This window comes from Podarcis bocagei (genome assembly GCF_964188305.1).
Source record: "Podarcis bocagei genome assembly, chromosome: 9".
Taxonomy (NCBI): Eukaryota; Metazoa; Chordata; class Lepidosauria; order Squamata; family Lacertidae; genus Podarcis; species Podarcis bocagei.
In genome coordinates this window covers 74,494,247-74,516,144 of record NC_138134.1, presented here as the reverse complement: position 1 = coordinate 74,516,144, position 21,898 = coordinate 74,494,247, and the positions used below count along the sequence as shown (strand labels likewise).

The following is a 21,898-nucleotide window of genomic DNA, read 5'->3' as shown; positions in this document are numbered from 1 at the left end:
AAACGGCGTTCCGCGTGCGGCTCTGGCTCACCAGAGCAGCGATGTCACGCTGGCCACGTGACCCGGAAGTGTCTGCGGACAGCGCTGGCTCCTGGCCTCTAGAGTGAGATGAGCGCACAACCCTAGAGTCTGTCAAGACTGGCCCGTACGGACAGGGGTACCTTTACCTTTACCTTTACCTTTAAATGCACTGATCTTGGTCACTTTACTCTCTAGTTCAGTGTTTCCCAACCTTTTTTGGGCAAAGGCACACTTGTTTGATGAAAAAATCTCGAGGCACACCACCATTACAGCCCCATGACGTCAGCGCGCAGCGTCACGCCGGGAGGGACGCACGAAAGTGTAAATTTCAATTTTTTTCCCTCCCCCTTGCCGGGGAACCTCCAAGCTTTGGGGGTGGGGGGGGGAGGAGGCAGCAAAGCGAGGCAGGAAGGAGAGCGCGGCTTGGCTGGGTGAGCTTTGGCAGGGGCAGGGAATGAGAGCCGCGAGGCGGGCGCTGCGGACGGAGGCGCTGCCCGCCGAGCTCGCAGGCAGCCAGGCAGGCAGACGGCGAAAGCCCCGCACTGGGCGGCCTCTCCTCGCCGCCGCCGCCCCGCCTCTCGCCGCCTGACTCGCCCGCCTCCCTCCAGGCAACATCTCGTGGCACACCAGGCAACATCTCGCGGCACACTAGTGTGCCGCGGAACAGTGGTTGGGAAACACTGCTCTAGTTGCTCAAAGGAGAAGCAAGCAAGCAAGCTACAATCCCTGGCTTAGTCTTAGCATTCAGACAACCCACGACTAGCGAGCCAAGAACAAACATTGTCTACAGATGGTGGTGTTCTTGGGAGTAAATAAACTCCTGTTCGGATTTAACATGACTGTGGTTTATTTTCCCTGCACAAGCTTATTTGTAAGATTTCTCACCTGGTCCCAGGGTAGACTAACGCAATATAGTATAGCTATGAAAACACATAGAATTGTTACGATCCTAAAAGAAGTAAAACCATTAAACACTGAAGCGAAGGGTATAAATTCAACGAAACAGGCAGGTCCCACAAAAATGAAACACCTTAACGTGTCAAAGGCCAAGGTAAAGAGGCAATTCTACAGCATATGCTGGAAGCTGTACAGTGAAAATGGTAGACACATCTCTGTAGGGAGGGAGTTCATAGAATCATAGTTGGAAGGGTACCCAGAGGTCATCTAGTCCAACCCCCTGCAACGCAGGATTCTTAGCTAAAGAGAGATGACCATCCAACCTCTGTTTAAGAACCTCCAAAGAAGGAGAATCCACAACCTCCAAGGAAGGTGAGTTCCACAATTTGGGGGCTGCCACAGAGAAGGCCCTTCCCTTGGCTGCCTTCCCCACACTTCTGTGGGGAAACTGCTGAGAGTGCATGCTATGTGGATGATAAACCCTGCGGAGGTGGGTAGGGATGGAGAAGCAAACCAGGCAAGGCCGGTGCTTCTGCAGCAAGCCATTAATTGTGATTAAGAGTGGTAGACTCGTAATCTGGTGAACTGGGTTCGATTTCCCACTCCTCCACATGTAGCCACCTTGGGCTAGTCACACTTCTCTGAAGTCTCTCAGCCCCACTCAGCTCAGAGAGTGTTTGTTGTGGGGGAGGAAGGGAAAGGAGATTGTTAGCCGCTTTGAGACTCTTAGGGTTGGGATAAAGCGGGATATCAAATCCAAACTCTACTTCTTCTTCTTCAGTTGGGACCCCAGTTCCAAACAGCCCGAGTCAGAATGGCCAGTGGTCATGGAATGATGGAAACTGTGGTCCAAAGCCATAACAATAGAGAACCACAGGCTTCCTACCCAATTTAAGGGGGTGTGGGGGTGGAACTATGGGTGTCCAAAAGTCCTGGAATTTGACACACACACACGAATTTGTAAATCTGTCTGTGCTTGGCTACCCAGAGCTGAAATACCTGACTTTTCACGTGCCCTTTCAAACACATGCATCTGTAGGGAATCCCAAACTTGGTAGAGAGTAGGCAGGTAGCAGAGTCACAACACACAACCACCCATCATGCGGCAATGGACCATGGATACTGCTCTCCCGGCACTGGATCACACCCAAGTTCACATTTAGCACAGAGGAAAAGATCCATGCATACGAAAGCTTATACCCAGAACAAACTTAGTTGGTCTCTAAGGACCAACTGGACAATTTTCTATATATATATTTTTTTGGCAGAGAGAGAGAAAGAAAGAAAAGACCTGAAATACAGGACAAAACTGTATCCATGCAGGCCCTAGCATTTCACACTGAAATACGGGACAATCCTGCGTTGTAAAGGCCAGGTGGGTGCCATATAGCTGCATGGCCCTGGCGCCAAAACACATGGGTGCCTGGCCCCTCTTGTTGGGGGGTTGGGGAGTTTTGTGGGTGCCACCCCCCAAGGAGCTGGCCCCTATGGGTGGCAACCGTAGGACTGGATTACCCTTGGGGTCCGTCCCCAGTCTTAAGGAAGGGCCCAGTGGCCAGCAAACCACCGCCAGAGGCGGGGGAACTCTGCACGCGCTCAGGAACCCCCGTGCGCGCGGATGCAGAAGAGGAGGAGAAGGAGGGAGGCCGCTTGGCTGCGGCTCCGTCGGCTCCGTTTCTCCGCTTTTGCCGGCGCCATGGAGGCCCTTCGGAGCCAGGCTGGGCTCCGAAGCCGGGCCGGCGGCGGCGGCGGCGGGCCCGCCCGCGGGGAGGAGCCGGGCGGTGGGCGGTCCGTGGTCGGCGGCGGAGGCGGAGGAGGAGGCCGGGCCGCCGAGGAGCAGGCAGGCCGCCGGTCGTCGCCTCGCCGCCGCAGAGCCAGCAGCTGCCGTCGTCGCGGGGTCCGCAGGGCGACGCCGCCAGCACCGCCCGCAGCGAAGCCGAGAGCCCCGCTCGCCCCACCGACCCACCGCCTGCCCGGCCGCCCGCTTCTCCCCCGGCACCGCAAGAGAGAGGTAGAGGCGGACCCCGGGGTGCCCGGCACCCACAGCCGACTCCCCTCTCCTCCTGGAGCGCCCCTTCCTCCTTCCTTCCTCCCTTCGCCCCCTCCTCCAGGCAGCCCCTTTCTCTGCTCATTATTGGGGGGCAGAGGGGGAAGGGTCCCCCCTACTCCCGCGAGGCAGGGGCGCCCCCACCCCCACTCATTTCTCCGCAGGCTTGAGGCGCCCCCCAAAAAGAAACCCCCGAGGTACTCTCGACGACCGTTTTGGGGCGTCCCCCAAATCTTGGGGTACCCCGGAGATACCCATTGTGAGGGGACGCCCCAAATCTTGGGGTACCCCGGAGATAACCATTGTGAGGTGCCCACCCCAATCCTGGGGTGATCTTGAGGAGCATTCTGAGGACGACCACCCCTCAGTCTTGGGGTGCTATTGAGAACCGTTATGTGGGGGCTCCCCCAAATATTGGGGTGCCCACTGAGAACCTTTAGGAGGACAGGACCCTTCCTGCCCACAGTTTTGGGGAAGGGGCTCGTTATCATTTTATCTAGGGACTCGCCCTAGATCTAGGTGTGTGTTTGCGTCGGGCAGTAAAGGCGCCCCCCTCCCCTCTGCTTTATCCTCAGCTTGGGTGGGTGAAGTTCTGTTTCTATTATTCCAGGGGGACCCCCTCCCCATTTCTAATAGGATGGGAGATGTGTGGTGGCCTTATTCTCGCAAGAGGCAATAACCCCCCCCCCCAATATTCAGACTGGGGAAAAAAGAGTTTTCCAGTTATTTCTTGGGGGGGGGCTGTGTAGCCCCTCTCCTCAATATCTCCTCAGTCTCGTGTCCGTGTGTGTGTGTGTGTGTGTGTGTGTGTGTGTGTGTTTTACCTATTGTCATATGAGGTAGCAAAGCTCTCTTTCTTCCCTTTCCCCTTTCACTTTGATCACTTCTTAGGCTTTTCGCTTTGGGTGGGTGGGAGAAATGGGGATGTTCTTATTTATTTTAAAGGGGGGGGGGGTGTTTGTTGCACAGTTCCTCCCCCAGAATCTGCTTGGGAGCCTGGAGTGCAGAGGGGTCCTGTTGGAGACTGCAGGTACCTATCCTCCCCTTTCTCTCCCTCCCTTCCCCATTTTTTTTTTTTGGGTGGGAGAATAGCATTCCCCTTATCGTTTCAGGTATTGAAGCCCCTGCCCCCAGTATCTCCCATTCGGTAGGGTGGGGTGCTTGGGGTGCTGCTGTTACTCTTTAAGGTGATGAGTGAACCCTTTTGTAAATGATTTCTGAGCCTCCCTGAAGCTCAAGGTTGTGTGTATGCTTTTTGTTTGGGGGGGGGGTAACATGGGGGCAGATGTTTGTTTTGTCCCTTACTGCAGACAAGTGCCACCCCATTTGTTTGACGGCTCAGATTGGGGACCAGAAACCTCCCTGCTTAGTTACACCCACAGAGGATCTCCTTCCTTTTCTTTTCACCTTAGTTCCTAATGACACATCTCTCTATTTTTCTCCCTCCCTCCCTCCCACCGCCCCACCTCCTGCCTTTTTTCAGGATCATTTCCTCTTTCTGTGTCTGCATGAGAGCATGTGAGATTCCAGTAGCAAGAGCAACAACATACCCAGCCCTTTCCCAGAGAATAAAGACTTCTTTATCCTCCCGTTAATTGCCCTCTGATATTATTTCTCTCTCTTCCCCCTTCCAAATGTCACAAAAGATGAAATACGAGAGCAGTCAGTTTCTGCAAGATAACATGTGTACGCTCATTTACAACCAGATGCCCTGGCTTGCTTTTGCAAGAGATGCATGCGCTCAAGATGATGGACACAAAAGCAGAAAGAGAGGGTTTGTGGGGTTTTTTAAATTCACGTGCACCAAGCTCCTTCCCTGCCCCCCCTAAATTTATATTAAAACCAGAACAAATGTGAGGTTCTGTGCTGCTCTTTAATAGGTAGGTGGTATTTGTCAATGCTGCAACGCTCTTAAGGGGTGTGTGTCTCTCTGTTTTCTCCTCTTCTGATTTCTCCTTTACATCCTGCTAACATTAGGTATCCCGTTTGCCTAAAATGTGAAGGAATCGTTGAACATAGTAGGAGAGATTGGCCGAGTGGTAGATTTCCCACCGTTGTGCTTTTCTTTGGGGTGTGTGCGCGCGCGCGTGTGCGTGTGTGTGTGTGTATGGATTTGAAGGAAGGAAAGAAGGCAGACATCTGCAAACAAAGCCTTGCTTTCCCCCCAATAAGACTGCTAGAGGAGGGTTTCGTCACTGGCTTCAGTGGCATCAGCCTGGCATGCTTTGTGCTGAGATAATGTGCTAGCCGGGTGTATGTACAGCATTATGTGCTGATGGAAACGTTCCAGAGAATGCCTCGTCTGCGAGGGGGTTGTAGTTCGGCCAGCTCAAATTGCTGATGTATATGAAAACAGCAGCGCAGTTAAAGCAGACAAGAGGGGAAATAAGTCGGAGGCATACTCAAGATCTTCCATTAAACGTTTGATAATGAACTTAATCCATCGGTCGCATCTAGTCCAGTGCTCTGTTTCCAGCAGGGGACAGCCTGAAACCTCACAAATGGGGGATTGAAGGTGTGTGTCCTTTCCCTTTGTTATTCCTCAACCACGCCCCCCCCCCCAAGCATCTGGTATTCTGAGTGATTCTGTCTGCTGTGCCCTTTACCTGTCATTGCTAATAACCATTGGAAGACCAATTCAAGCACGATGGACCTTTTTTGGGGGGAAAGTCATGTAAAGCTCAGCCTGCATGTATGGGGAGGTGTATAGGTTCTGGCAGCTGCGTAAGGTTTTTAGTTTTTTTAAGCATGACGTGACAGTGTTGTTTTAGGGTTACTGTGCAAATAGCAACCATGGAAGTGGGTGGGTGGGGGCACCCACAAAGCGCACACGTTTTTCAGCTCTGCTTTGCTGAGAAAAGGTGTCTCCCTGTGTCGATCCAGCCCCCAGCCTTGTTGCCTGTGGGGATTTACATAGCACATTTCAAGTACACCTTTCAAAGCACTTGTACATAAGTAATCTCAGTATCTCAGTCATGCTAATGATGCTTTATTAATACAGATAAAAATAAGGGGTAAAATGGCCCAGATATATGGACTAGGCAGTTGAGACTTTACAGTGAAGGAGCTGGGGTGTTGCACATTGGCTCTTATTTTATTTTATTTTTACTGGCTACATCCAACTTTCTCCTGGTAACACTCTCCTGCAGTGCAAACCTACATATGTCTACTGGGAAGCAAGTCCCAGTAAGGTTTGCAGCCTTATTCTCCCAGGAAAAACCTGAATTGCTGTCGATAACAAAGGAGCAGCTGGTTAATTTCACCTTACTTTTGATACACCTGGATTTCCTAGAGTTGAGTTAATAAATGTGGGTGTGTTTGGAGACCTTGTTGCGGATGATATCGGGATTGTACTAACGTGTGTAGCCGAAGTGTAGTCACATTGACTGATAAGTTCCACTGAGTTGAATGCGACTTGCTCTCAAGCGAGCCCACACAGGATTGCAGCCTCGGTTTCTTGCTAGTACCTGAACACCATTGGCATAAGGCAAAAATAACCGTGTGGAACCAGGGAAGGAGCTGAGATGGTGTTGGGGTGCTGTTTGGAGCAGAGAAGCCCTTGTCTTCTCCCTTGTTTCTTCTGTGCTGTAAATCCCACATTCCACCTCAAAGCTGCTTTTCTTTCTTTTTATCTTTTAAAAGCAGCACCCCCTATTAATACATGCTTGCGTGTCATGTGTAGTTGACCTCTTAGCACTCTGTGCATGCGCTCATTTGGGGAAGTGATAATGCCTCTCTTTTGGCTTCAGAAGGTTGCAGGTTCAATCCTTGGCATCTCTGAAACCCAGACTGCGTGTCTGTGTGGGTGCTGCTGACTGGGTAATAATAATAATAATAATAATAATAATAATAATAATAATAATAATAATAATAATAATAATAGTAATTATAGTAATAATAGTAATAATAGTAATAATATGCCGCCCTTCTGACTGTGTTGCCCCAGCCATTCTGGGAAGCTCCCAACAAGGTATTAAGGTGTAAGGGAGCTTCCTATTAATCTGTTCTTTTACTTTCTCATCTGCTACTAAGACCAAAGTTTAGGTCAGAAGGCTGTCCTCCTTTTCACCCTGTTAATCTCATGTTTGCATAGTGTTGCTTTGCTTGGTGTGAAGCACGTTAAATAATAACGTGCGGCGGGGTTAAGTTAAGGACACAGTGGATCTATAGAATTTGGTAGGTTGTAAAAAAAGCTTGCGCTTCTTTTATATCTTGTTTTTGTATTGACGCTGATCATTCTTTGTGCTATGTATTGAGCTTTCTTTCATTTTCAAACAGTGCCCCTGGCAGGATAGGCGACAATCTGTAAATGATATTAAAAAATAATACTGTAATGGTTGGAGGAGGGTCATAACACTTGTTCCATTTTACAGATTGGGCTCAGAGCACAAGGGCTGCTGGCCCAATGACTGCACAGCTAATTTAGAATTACCACATCTGATCTGTTGCAGCTGAAAGAATGCAGTCTTGTTTACAGCTGGTTAGATATTTAAAATATTACAGTATTTAAACATGTGTTGATTGGAGGTACTTGGTTAAACAGCATATTGGTGGATTATCCAAAACACAATGTCTGAATCAAAACAGCTGCACCAATCTGGCTGCAATTTTAAACACACTTTCTAGAGAGTAAGCCTTGTTGAACTCTGGGGAAATATATTTCTGCATAAATATGCTTAGGACCATGCTGCCAGTTGTTGTTTTAGCTAAAGGTAGAAAATTGCAGGCACTCGATGACTGCTAAATAATGTTTATGCTTAGGGATGTCAATATCTTTTGAACCCAGGTTTTAAATCAATTTTCTCACTTGGATATGGTGTTTTGGTGTCTTCTAAAAATAGAAAATGTGGTCTAACAAGCAGGGGAAAAAAAGCCTTTGGTTTTCTGAGAGAGTGTAATCTAACTGAGCATCTAAATTCCTGCTCTTCTGCTCCTCTTGTTATACATTAACATTTTGAGAAAAGGTCAGCACATTTAAGTCAATTGATAGGTCAAATACTGTCAGTCGACCGGTCATTTGGCCACCTGTTTAATGATCAGGGTCAGATATTGCCAATATTCCACAAAGGCATGGATGTTCTGCTGTCGGATTGCCCTCGACATTTCATCATGGTCTTTTATTTTGCCAGCAAGGAGCCTTGTGAGAGCATCTTTCCCCCAAGTCAGGCAAACACGGAGCAGCAGTGGAAATCTTAATATGAGAGCAACCCACTTGGATTGGACTGAAGTCCCATCTAGTCCGTCCCCCTTTTTTCCACTGTGGCTAGGCAGAAGCTGCCAGGAAGCCCAGTGGCAGAACTCAAAGGCAATAGTCCTTGCCCCCTGTTGCCCCCCAGCAAGTGGTATTCATGTTGCCTCAAAATCTGGGAGGCTCCATTTATCTGAATCTGTCCAACCTCCCCTTTAAAGGTCATCTGAGCCGTTATAGCCCTCGCCACATTTCGTGGCAACAAATTTGGTAAATTTATTATTGTGCTGCGTTAGGAAATATTCAACTTTGTTCTGAATTTATTGGGGGGCAGTACCATTGTGTGATCTGCGGAACTAGTACTACAAGAGAGGGAGAAAAACTTCTTTCTATTCACTTTCTCCATGCTATGCATAATTTTTGCACCCCCTTAGTCATTTCTTAAAAAAGCAAAATACCCCAAACACTTTAGCTTCCACTACCTGATCATTTTTAGTCGCCCTCTTTCCATACCTTTTCTAGCTCTCTGATTACAGATAGGTAGCCGTGTTGGTCTGCCATAGTCAAAATAAAAAAAATTCTTTCCAGTAGCACCTTAAAGACCAACTAAGTTAGTTCTTGGTATGAGCTTTCGTGTGCATGCACACTGTGTATCTGAAGAAGTGTGCATGCACACGAAAGCTCATACCAAGAACTAACTTAGTTGGTCTTTAAGGTGCTACTGGAAGGATTTTTTTTTATTTTAGCTCTCTGATAATCCTTTTGAGGTGGAGGGACCAGAACCACATGTTATATTATAAATGTGACTGCATTTATCAGTTTCACCACATTTTTAGCTTGGTTTCATTGCAACACAGCCATAGTTAACTATTTTGCTTTTGTGATTAGCATGCACGATGACGGAAGTATTTAGTTTTTGTTCTAATAAATCAAATGCTTTAAAAATCCTTGCCTGTTCTTTAACTGATGCTGGAGTACCCAGTACCAAATTATTTCTTGATGGGTTAAATGCCCAACCATATTTTGAGAGCATTTAGTGGGATGCATTATAACTTAAGATCAATTGAAAGAACCTAATGATTGATGTTATCTCATGTATGGCTTTTAAATTTACAATGCTACCCTATCCATGTCCACTTGCATGTAAGTCTTAGCAAGTTCAATGAGACGTACAGGTATGCTTGCATAGGATGGCAGCCTTAATTTATTTAACTTGGAGAATCCGGTGCCCCCATCAGCCCCAGCAAGCATGGGCAATATTTTTGGGGGGTATGCATTTATTGTCCAACATCTGGAGGCTTATAGGTTCACCTTTCCAGGCTTAAGAAGACAAGAGTCTGTCTCTGACATTAGGGTCTTAGATGCAGTCTAATTTTGTAATATTTGCCGTGGCCCACGGATTCCATTTCCTTTAGGTACTTTTTAGCTTCTAAGCATTTTGAATCTTTCTTTTCTACATGAACCACTTTTTCTACCCATTTAAATTCTTCTCCTCCTCTGAAAGGTGACCTTGTGACAGCTGTTACTGAGAGAGGGAGAGAGAGCGGCTTCTGCATATCTCATCGGTAGTTTCCACGTCAGATGTGTGCAGTTACAAATCGAAGCGAATTTGAATGATGAAAACATACCTGGTGGTGCCCCACAGCCAAAGTGGTTCCTCTTCCATTTACTTCAAGGATTTGCTAGCCTCCTGGAAAAGCTAGTTGTATTAAGACACAGCTTCAAAGGCATTCTGTGCAGGGCAGGCGGTCATCAAGCTCAGTGGGTGAACACACGGCTTTGTGTTTTGAGCAAATACGTCTCTTTGGGGCCCACCTTTCTTCAAAGCCCTTGCGTAACCTCCACTCTTCTACAACCACAGCAAACTTCAACAAACACACACCTTGTTCTCTTCTTACTTTAGAGTCACACCTCAACAGTGTAAGCTTGTTGGGGCAGGGATCTTTTTTGGTGATGCTGTAAAGCACTGTCCCACTCAATTACGCTGTGTAGGGAACATTTATTTATGTAAGTGGGCAGTCATCACCTCTTGCTTTTGTAATCCAACGCCATATCATTGCGGCAGTTTTTGCCTAGTGTGACGCAGGGCCTGGAGTTACAGGCTGGTTCGTGCAGGTATCCACGAAGGTGAATATCTGAAGCCTCTGAGTGCCTGTAGCATCCACTGAGCGCCTTCTCCCAGCCCTCTGAGCAGCCCTCTGGCAGCAAAGAGAAATAAGGGTGCTGTGGAAGTCATACGAACCAGTTCCTCTCTGTTGCAAGAAGATTCTGGGTCCCGACAGAGGTTGGTTTATGCTGCTGTTGAGATTGATGGAAAGGGGCACCCTGTGAGTGGCTGTAGCAGCTGTCAGAGCTGCTAGCTACTACAGTCATCCAAAGGCATCCAGCTATGTGGAGTCTTGGTCATGGGTTGCTGTGGAGACCATTTCTAGGTTATTCCATTTCCATAAACTTACAGTTAAAGAGGGTGGAACTGGTACTTTGGTGTAGTCCTGTCTTTATATGATATTATATTAAAAGGTAAAGGACCCCTGACAGTTAAGTCCAGTCGCAGACGATTCTGGGGTTGTGGTGCTCATCTCGCTTTACTGGCTGAGAGAGCCGACGTTTGACCGCAGACTGTTTTTCTGGGTCATGTGGCCAGCATGACTAAGCCACTTCTGGCGAAACCAGAGCGGCGCACGGAAACGCCATTTACCTTCCCACCGGATCAGTACCTATTTATCTACTTGCACTTTGACGTGCTTTTGAACTGCTAGGTTGACAGAAGCGGGGGCCGAGAAACAGGAGCTCACCCCGTGGTGGGGATTCGAACCACCAATATTCTGATCGGCAATCCCAAGAGGCTTAGTGGTTTAGACCACAGTGCCTCCCGTATATATTATATTATAATTTATTAAATCTGTATACCCACCTTGATCTGTAGATCTCAGGGGAATTCACTGCATAAAAGCACAATAAAACTCAATAAAAACACCACCACCACAAATCAATAAATTCCTTTCCCACAAACACATTTAAAAGGGCATAGGATGTAAATCAGATCAACCAAAGGCCTGGTTAAAAAGGAACGTTTTTGCCTGGCGCCTAAAGGTGTATAATGAAGGCGCCAGGCGAACTTCCCTGGGGAGAGCATTCCACCGATGGGGAGCCACTGCAGAGAAGGCCCTGTTCTCGTGTTGCCACCCTCCAGACCTCTTGAGACACATGAAGGGGGGCCTCAGAAGATGATCTCGGGGTTCGGGTAGTTTCATATGGAAAGAGGCGGTCCTTGAGGTATTGCAGTCCTGAGCCGTTTAAGGCTTTATAGGTCAAAACCAGCACTTTGAATTGGGCCTAGAAACTAATTGGTAGCCAGTGCAATCGGACCAGGATTGGTGTAAGATGCTCAAACCGTCCTGCTCCGGCGAGCAACCTGGCCGCTGAATTCTGCACCAGCTGAAGAAGGCCCTCAAATGATCCTTGCAGGGTCCCCATAGGCTCATATGGAGAGAGGTGGTCCTTGATTATGTTAGCAGGCTCCAAGGGGTGCTGTGGATTTAGTTGCCCCAAAATGACTGTGATCCCCTCCGTCCACAGATGGGACCTTAGCACCCCCTGCCTTTTGCAGTGTAAGCATAAAAGAGCAGGAAATGACCAAAGAACCACATTACTGTTGCAGGGGCATCAACGGCTAAGCGCTATGTTGCAACTCTTGCCCGAGTGTACAATTTTCAAACTGCTGATAAGCTCTCTGTGCATCGAAAGGGGAAGAAGCTTTAGTCAGCAGTCTCCTTGAAATGTTAAGATATTCTAAAGGGGATTTTTAAAAAAAGTTTAAGCATGTGATTTCCCTCCCCCCATCCTTATCACTCCCTTGATTAAAAAAAACCCCACAGTCCCCATTCCCAGGGGCTAAGGTGGTTGCCCTCTTTCAAATTCCTTTCAAATTTGGATAGTAGTTGAGCCACCCCCTCCTTGTATTTTATTCAAATGAGGACCACCTGATCTAATTAGCTGCCTTATCAGCTGGGGGAAGCTAGCCAGGGATTTAGATTTGGAGCAGTCTAGGGAGGAGGGAGCGCAAGCCATGATCTCAAGGAGAACCCCAGCGGATGACAAGCAGCTGAGTTCGTTTGGCAGCAGGGCCAGGAGGCCGGGGCAATCTACGCTGCACCATTTGACCTAACAAATCCCATGCTCCCAAGTAAACAAAAGTCGATAAACTATAAAAAAAGGTGCTTGGGGGTGGGGCTTGCTCCAAATATGCTCGACAGCTGTGTGGCTTATGGCTGATGTCTTGCACAACAGGCCACACACCTTTCACCATTTTCTGCTTGCTTGAAATCGCCGTTCAGGGACGATGAGCATTCCCACAAGCTTACGGCCTCAAAAGGCTGCAGGCGAAACCCCGGAAGTGCTCTGCTGCAGCTTGAAAGCTGCAATCCCAATTAATATTCTGCATCAAAGGCCCAAAACATGTCATTTAGGTTTGCTTTTTTAAAACGTCCCATAAAAAGAAGAGGAGCTGCTTGGACACGCCTTGGTCTTTACACGCGCACACACACACGCGCGCACACTTATACTTGATGTTTGTCGGCCTTGATCACGAATGCTTGTGAGACTTCTGGAAGAGCTAAACATGGCTTTTATCCTGTTCCTCACATCTCCCTATTTTGGGAGTGAAAACACTTTCTTGGAAGATGCGCCTGTTGAGTTACCTAATCTAATTCACATGGCGTGCTGCCAGCGTGCAGGTAATTAGGCTATTCAAGGAGGACAATCCTCATTTCAGCAGATAAAAGTAAAATATCGAGAATTATGGGGCAGTATTCTGGCAGGGAAGAAGGGTGCTCAGGCCTCTTCCCAGAGGAGAATAGGGCGGCACAATGACGACCCTTGTAGCTGGCAGACAAGATGCAGCCTTGGGTGGCCGGATCCTGCCACAAATGCTAGGAGCCCAGTTTTATGCCCTTTTGTCTGGCCTTCAGCCTGTTGCACCTGATCTTGGGGTGTTGGAGTTGGCGTGGCTCTGGAGAACGCAGCCTTCGAGTCGTGGTCGGGTGTGAAGATCTGCAGTTTGGCCCCAGTGGTCGGTACACGTGCAGTTGCATCCAGAATCGCCAGGTCCATCCAAGCAGAAATGTATCACGGCTGACCTTTGGGCTTTTGAACGTGCAAAGCCCTTGCAGCTTTGAACTTGGCTGACCCCCCACCAGCACCCTGTGAGTCAGGCTGCCATTTCTCTTCACGGTTTTCAGTGAAGCTAGGGGCAAGGGCTTGTGAACCCAAAGGCACCAGGCAAAAATCAGTGTCTTTCCTGCCTCCTCTATTCTTTTAAAAAACTGAGTAATTGCGGTTATAGCCTGAGGCCAACGGGAAGTTCGCCAGAACTCTATAGGCAAGATATGCTTTTATATATATATATATTTGTTTTGCTGCTGCTACTGGAATAGCTCTTTCAAAATTGTGCAACCCAGGCGATCTCGTAGGATATTTGAAGGCGTTTTGGCTTTTCACAGACCTGAGGTGTACCATGCCTCCTACAAGGGCCCAATTGCATAGCTGTCTTTATAAGATGTGGCTTTATTTAGGGGGTCACCTTACCAGCAGAAAAGTGCATTGGAAAATGAAACATTGGTGATCGTAGCAATATGTAACAGAACCTAGAGACCGTCTAGAGTCAGCCGGAACAGCTAATCCGTGGCCCAGTGAGAGGAATGTGATAAATGTAATAAACAAAATCTCCTCTTACAAAAAAGGAAGTTTCAATACGACACACAGGAGTTTCTGGATAGGGAATGATGTTGATATTTGGGGGGCGGGTGGGGTGAGAGTGCTGATTTGGGGGGGGGTTTGGACAGAAAATGTGCTGGTCTGTATCTGAAAGCCATAAAAAGTGCCTTAGAAGGCATTGGGGCAAACCCAAGTGAGCTCTATGCACAGATGAGAGCCAGTGTGGTGTAGTGGTTAAGAGCGGTAGTCTCGTAATCTGGGGAACTGGGTTCGCGTCTCCGCTCCTCCACATGCAGCTGCTGGGTGACCTTGGGCCAGTCACACTTCTTTGAAGTCTCTCAGCCCCACTCACCTCACAGAGTGTTTGTTGTGGGGGAGGAAGGGAAAGGAGAATGTTAGCCGCTTTGAGACTCCTGAAGGGGAGTGAAAGGCGGGATATCAAATCCAAACTCCTCCTCCTCCTCTTCTTCTTCTTCTTCTTCTTCTTCTTCTTCTTCTTCTTCAAGGCCCAAGTGACTTTCATTTTCTCTTCTTCTGCCTGGTTGGGCAGAGCTTAGCCCTTTTAGCAGCTTAAAATGATTCGGGTGGAGATGTGTTGCCTTTGAAGCTCATGCCACATTAAAACTTGTTAGTTCCCAAGGTGCCGAAAGAGCAAAACATAACATGTCTGTTATGGGGGGCTTTGTCATAAGCCTTACCAAAATCAAGATATACTACGTCCATAGCATCCCCCTGATCCACCACGATTGCAACTCTGTCAAAGCTTATTTAGGATCGTAATTTGTCCAGCTTCAGAAGGAGTTGGGAATGCTGGTTGTATACTAGTTTATGTTCTGCGCCTGCGGCTATGAGGTCAGATAGTTTTCAAACTAGTCATGGTTTGAACTAACTGCCTGACAGCCATAGGCAAATAGAAAATCCAGGCAGGTGAGTTAAGAGGCCTGGAATGCTCTTTTCGGAAGGAAAGTCCCTTTCTTTGCAACCAGCGTCAAAGGTCAGGAGGGACAGAGTGGCTCCCTTCCTTTTAAATAGCCCGTTAGGAGGCTAAGAGAAGCCAACTGGGGAACATGGAAGTGCAGGTGAATAGTAGGCTGTAAATTTGGTTGTCACTATTGGCAAGTAAACATTTGTTTGCTGAATGCTTTTCAAAAAAAAAAAAAATCAGTGGTGCATTCTAAGGCTTGTAAAGATCTGATTGCACAAGAATCTAGAAATCATTGCTTTTTGTAGCGCTTCATAACTCCTTTCTAAGAACATTGAGCGTGAACAAAAGGAGAAGTTAAGAAGCTTTTTGGTTACTCTTAAGAGGGGAAAATAAAAGGCAGAGGAACAAAACAGAGCCCTGTTTGGCGTACAACAGTTGGTATTAAAATGCAAGTTCAAAAATGCCAAAAGGAAATAACCTAATTAACACATGGGATGTATTGCCAAGTAATGTGGTTGCAAGCCAAGAATTTAGCAGGGTTTTGATCAGCTATGATTGCATAATCAGATAACATCCACTCCGGTGTATTTACAATGAGGAGCTGTTTCTGAGGGCATAAGAAGCGGCTGCGTCGGAAGACAAGCCAGGTTGTCTTCAAAGCGAGAGAGCCTTTTTCCGGGGAACGGAAAACAGCAACTGCCTTGGCTTTCGGCAGCGCAGCAAAGTTTGCCAAAACGTTTCCCATTAGAAGTGCAATGTGCAGGGTGATGCTGTTTCTCTCGCTTCTCTTCAGAACATCTTTGTAAGGTAAGGTAGGGCTATGCCTCTTAAGTCGATGGATACCTGTGGGCTGCTTCTTGGTCCAACTTCCCCTATGCATGCTTTTATTTAGGGCGTACATCGAAAAGGTGACTTGGAAGGAGAGTCAGAGTGGAACCTCTGAGCTACATATCCCTGCAGAACTTGGGATGTGGGGGAAAGTTGCAGGTTAGTGCATGCCAGCCCTGCCCTGCCGCATATTGCAACTTTGGAATTTCTTGTAGCGTTGCAATTAATGGATGGGCCCTTGTCACTTTCTGCTATACATTCTCTTGGAAGCGCCTTCGTTTTCTCATGCTCAGCTATACTTGTAGAAAAAGCCCGAGACTTTGGAAACAATGGGTTATACCCAGGTTTAGTCATATGAGTTGGCGTGTTGAAATCCGTGGGACTGAGCATAGTCATCCCTGACTTAAATCCCCTTGATCTCGGTGGGTCTGCTGTAAGCATGGTTAAATCTGGTTTCAGCTTGATTGCTGCAGTCTGGAGGAGTTCACCGAAAGCTTCAAACGCATGTGTAAGTACTTCTTTAGGGTTTTCTCTGCAGTGATTCACACCACACAAAACCACAGCACTTTGTGTTTTAGAGACCTACTCAGGAACGTTAAGAGAACCTGGCTTGGTTCAGGGATTGTGACCAGTGAGTCTGGGAGCTTAAGAGTTGCATTGTAATAACACATCTAAGGGTTACCTGCGATTGTAGGAAATTTTGGTATGTGTGCATCCCTTTTTTTTTTTTTTTTTGGTAAGTTGTTCTGAGCAAAAAAGCAATTAACAACAACAACAATGCCAAGGCACTGTTACACACACTACTCTTCCACAGAGAGTGTGACATTTTAGGGACACAGTGCTTAAGCTAGTTTAGTTTCTTCCGGAGGGAGAGAATTGCAGAGTTGGGTCTGAGGACCATCTAGTCCAAACCCCTGCGATGGAGGAATATTTTGCGCAAGGTGAGGCTCAAATCCATGACCCTGAGATTATGCTCTGCTGACTGAGCTATCCCGACTGGAGCTCTAAGGTGCTTCCGTAATAGTTGCGCTTTTAACAACAAAAATACAAGCTGAGCATAGGTGGACGAGGTAGTTTAATCACTCCCTACAGCAGATTCACTGCTGCGCTTCAGAATCCCTACTGAGGCACTTCCCCCACAAGTCCTTTCCAGAACTCAAAGCTATCTTTTCCCCACCCCTCTCTACTTGCCTCGAGTCTCTAAACTGCAGTTGCTTTGTACATACCTACTAGGTTCTATTGTCTCCAGCTTGGAGTTGGGGAAAGGTGAGCCTTATTCAGAATATTCTATAAAGGTCTTTGTATTGAGAAATGGAGACCTCTTGTCCTGGCCCTTAACATTCATCTGTTAATGCTGTGATGAAGCATTGCTCCAAGGCAAAATCCACAATGTTACATCATGGTGATCAGATGTCATAACGCTTACCTTTCGATCTAGGCTTTTATTACTTGAGAATTGGTTCGGGGCAGTGCTAGGTGCTGTATAGCTGCACCTGTCCTGCCCTGTTGTACCCAAGAGGGAGGAAACTGAATCAGTTGCTTGCCGAACCCTGCATTAATGTTTGTGCTACCCATAGTTCCTGTTGCAGCCCATCTCATGCACACTACGTGAACATGAGTTCCCTTTGAAGAGGGGTTGATAGTTAAACTGCTCTGGGAATTGTAGCTCTCTGAGCAGAACAGGGGTCTCCTAATAACCCTCAACAGATTCCAGTTCCCAGGATTCTTTGGGGGAACTCATGACTTTTTAATGTGGTATGATGCTGCTTTAAATGTATAGTGCAGATGGGGCCTGATTGCTGGTCCATCTGGCCCAGTATTGTCTACCTAGCCTTCCCCAACCTGGTGCATTGGACCACAACTCCCAATATTCCCAGCCAGCAGTGTTGCTCGCTGGGGCTTGCTGGGAGTTGTAGTGCAGAAAATCTGGAGGGGAACGGGTCTGGAAAGTTTGCTGGGTTGTGCCTGGCAGTGGCTTTCCAGGGTCTCCAGAGGTCTGCTACTGTGGTCCTCTTGAACTGGAGAGGCCAGGGATTGAAACTGGGGCCTTCTTCACATACGCCGCATGTGCTCCACCACTGATCTGCTGCCCACCCACATCCAAACCACAACGCAGTGCTGCTCTTAACTCTTTCACAATCCCTGCTGCTCAATTTGGCCACCTGCAAAACATCCCAGCGGCACAGCTGAGTATCTGAGTCCACATGAGGCTTACACTTCTCCCTTCCTGCAAATCCTCTCCTTTCATAGCACAGAAAGCATCTGGATCTCAGTTCAAAGGTGGCTTTGAAGATTGGATTGGTGTAATGGTTTAATTTCGTTTGAGGCTGCACTTGTTTCCTCTTGATCTTTCAAGGCTGCCACGCAGCAGCTGGGAAGCCTGTTCATCTGCATGGTGTTTGGTGGCGTCTGTCTTCAAATTTGCCTTGGAACAGGTGATAGAAAATTCCTGGATCTTTTCCTCTGTGCTACATGTGAACATGGGTGTGATTCAGTGCTGGGAGAGTAGTATCCACAGCCCATTGCCAAATGATGGGTGGTTGTGTGTTGTGGCTCGGCAGCAGAGAGCTCTACTCATATTTTTCTGCACGCCATCTCTTTAAAAAACGAAAAATCAGGGTGAGAGTGCTCCAGCACCCGAGTAGGGATGCAAACAACTTGGAAAATAAAATGAAAAGGGAAGGAAAAAGTCGCTTGAAACGGTCAGGCATTTGCTTGTGCTGAGTAGGGGCGGCATTGCCCGCTGGAGCAATACACTGGGAGAGATCTCTGCTTCTAAAATAATAAAAAAAGAAAAATGCAATTTTCTTTTTTAAAAAAAATACCTGGCAACGAAACTTAAAGTGATCATAAAATGGTGAACGATTGCTTATTGTAAGCTCCCAAGGAAGAACTTAACTTCTGGGATTTAACTTCTGGGATTTTCTGCTGCAAGGTGTCAGGATCGGCCGCCAGCTAAGATGGCTTTGGGGAAAAGGTTGGGATAAATCATGGAGGATAAGTCTATTAACAGTTGTCACTCATGTAAGTTCAGTGCTCAAGAGGCAGTATACTGCTAAGTCAGTGGTTCTCAAACTTTTTTTCTCTGGGCTGCACTTTCAGAATGAAAAATTGCCTGTGCCACACTGATTTCTTAATTGATAAGAAATACACTGGAAAACAGAACTAGGACTGTCCTCAGTATCATTTGATGCTCTTGCTCTCATTTTGAAAAAAATACCTTTCCATATTCTCTAATTATATTTTTTATACTATGCTATGCTATACTATAATAACAATAACAATAATAATATTCCCCAGCCACTCTGGGCGGCTTCCAACAAAATATTAAAATACAGTAATGCGTCAAACATTAAAAGCTTCCCTAAACAGGGCTGCCTTCAGATGTCTTCTAAAAGTCTGGTAGTTGTTGTTCTCTTTGACATCTGGTGGGAGGGCGTTCTACAGGGCGGGTGCCACCACCGAGAAGGCCCTCTGCATGATTCCCTGTAACCTCGCAGTGAGGGAACTGCCAGAAGGCCCTCGGTGCTGGACCTCAGTGCTGGACCTCATACTGAAATGTTTAAATGTTCTGTAGATTGTCCTTGAATCTCCCCCCACCCCCGCACTTGCCATCTTCTCCTGCCACACCAGTGTGGTGCACCACACCCATTGAGAACCATTGCCCTAAGTGCTATACAGAATCATAGAATGCGGGAATCTCAACTAGATCATCAGTGATAGATGGCCACCCAACCTCTGCTTAAAAACCTCCAAGGAATGGGAGTCCACAACCTTCCGAGGGAGTCTGTTCCACTGTTGAGCAGCTCTTACTGTCAGAAAGTTCTTCCTGATGTTGAGTCAGAATCTCCTGTCTTGTAACTTGAAGCCATTGGTCTAGGTCCTACCCTCCAGAGCAGGAGAAAACAAGCTTTGTTCCATCTTCTATATGACAGCCCTTGGGATATTTGAAGATGGCTCTCATATCTCCTCTCAGTCTCATCTTTTCCATGCTAAACATACCCAACTCCTTCAACCATTCCTCATAAGGCTTGGTTTCCAGCCCCTTGACCATCTTGGTTGCCCTCCTCTGCACATGTGCCAGCTTGTCAACTTCCTTCTTAAATTGTTGACAATGTTGGGAGCCAGTAACAGGGCAGAGCTTCTAGGTGGCATCTGCCCAGCTTCGGTTGCAAATACCAATCTGGATTTGATGGAACTTTGCTGCAACCCAGCAGGACTCTTCTAATGTTCTTAGCACTCTTGGAATACGTGCCTGGGAGACCTTGGGCTCTGCACACTCTCCTGAATAGCGATGGTTGCGCTGACTGGCCTGGGAAAAGGAATGGCACATTCCCGGTAAATATTGTGATTAGAGTGCTGGGAAAACGTGATCTCCAGCAGTTCTGAAGAAAGTGTTCCGTGCGACAGCTGTGTGTGTATTGGCACCTGCCGTTTCCTCTCGCTGGTTTCCAGACCCTGAGCATCTTGTGAATTCCACCCGCCTCGCTTCTTCCTCACACCCAGCTGATTTCACATTTGTCCCTGCCTTTTATTTTCAGCTGAGTCACAATGTTGAGCAGCAACATTTTAAAATTTAAATGACTGCGCAAACAAGCAGCACAATTCAGCATTGCTGAGCTAAGCAGTTTTGGATGCTGCTTTTTTTTTTAAAAAAAGGCACTTCACTTGAGAATTGCTGCCAGCCCGCCCCAAAACCACCCTGTGGAAAAGGCCGGTCTTTGACTCCCTCTCCTTTCTCCCCGGGGTGACGCTGGCAAAGAAAAGAGTGTCCCGTCACAGCCCTGCGGTCCCTTTGCGGGTAACCTTTCATTTTCCTAGAGAAGGTTGTGAAGGACGACGAAAAGTCCTTTTATAGACTGGCAGACTTTGCTTCCTCCTGAGTCTTTAAAAAAGAGAGAGCAAAATGTCCAACTGGAAAGACTTCGTTCATGTGCAAATTTCCCTTCCCTTTTAAGAAATAATAAGGAAGTTGACCCCGGGGAAACTCGCCCATTCTCTTTTAGGTCAGTGTTTCTACAGTTTGCTGCTCAAAACAAGGCAGGTCAGAATGGTTGGCCAGTAAGATGCCAAAGAAATGGCCACCACATTCATTGAGAGCCAATTTGCTCCAGTGTTCCTTCCTTTGAAACACGACTTCTTCTAATAATGCATTATAGACTAGTGTTTTCAGACCTCAGACGACCCGGTGTGTAGAACAGGGGTAGCCAATGCAATGTCCTCCGAAAGCTCCCATCAGTCCCACTCAACATGGCCAATCATCTGGGATGCTAGGAGTTGAAATCCAAAACAACTGGGGAGGACTACACTGGCTACCCCTCCTGTAGAATAAGTCATCCTCTCATTTTGGCCTCCTTCTCCCTCTGTGCATTTCACCCCCTCTTCTGCTCACTCCTGTCTTTATCCTTCTCTTTGAAATGACTTAAACAAAGGAGAACGGTGATGGCATCAACCTTTCATTAGGTCCCGACTCACCAGTTGCTGAACCATGGAGTGGATGGGTGGAAGTCAGTGTTGTGCTAAAGCGATTGTTCTATCAGTGTGAGCATTTCTGCTTATCAGACTGAGTCACCTCCCGTCTCCTCCCCACTGTGCCCTCTTCCAGGGCATCTCCCCACCTAAGCAGATTTGGGGAGGATGCAAGGGTCGCAGGGGATAAAGAACAGGGGAGAAAGCCCTATTGCACTAGCCAGACTTAGCTACACTCTTCCATTAGCTCAGCAACTTAGCTGAACCCAGCCCAGCACTTTTTAAACATTTCCCTAGACTTCCAAATATGACGTGTTTCACCCATGTTACCATAGAGTTGGATAAAGGAACTCAAAGAGAGCGCCCCCTAGTTTGGCTCCCTGCCAGTGCAGGAGATCCACTGCTGCAGCATCCTTCCTCTCTTGCTGAAGAGATTGCACATAGAGAGCTGTATCCAACTAAGCTATTCTCGGAGTAGACCCATTTAAATTAATGGACCGAAGTTCACCGTGCCCATTATTTTCAGTGGGTCTACTCTGAGCAGGACAGACAGTGGAGACAAGCTGTGTCTGCTCCTTCGCTTTTGCCTGAGCTGATCTCTCCAGTTCTGTTTCCTTTTCTTACTATGGGCCCCTTTTTCTTTTGGATTTTGACTGCAGCTCCTGCCTCTTTCTCTCATCTTCCTAATCCCCAGCTGGACTGGATAATGAGCTCCACTTTTGCTGCTAAGTGACCAGGCCCTGAACCCAGTTGTTGGCCCTCATATGTGCTGCTTTGCTGGAGGTTACTCTAACTTGGGCCACTTACA

At 47.4% G+C, this 21,898-nt stretch overlaps 1 protein-coding gene across 3 annotated transcripts in view; it reads left to right on the top strand.

Moving 5' to 3' along the window:
* Positions 1-2,769: 2,769 nt before the first annotated feature.
* The window catches only part of SMOX (spermine oxidase), a 48,855-nt gene continuing 29,726 nt past the window's right edge, over positions 2,770-21,898 (top strand). For 2 of the 3 annotated variants that reach the window (XM_081207139.1, XM_081207137.1), the window contains exon 1: positions 2,770-2,929. The gene's annotated coding sequence lies outside the window, so the exon portion shown is untranslated. Of the gene's footprint in view, positions 2,930-15,448; positions 15,601-21,898 lie in introns of those variants that run through there. The other variant, XM_081207138.1, reaches the window with a different exon arrangement.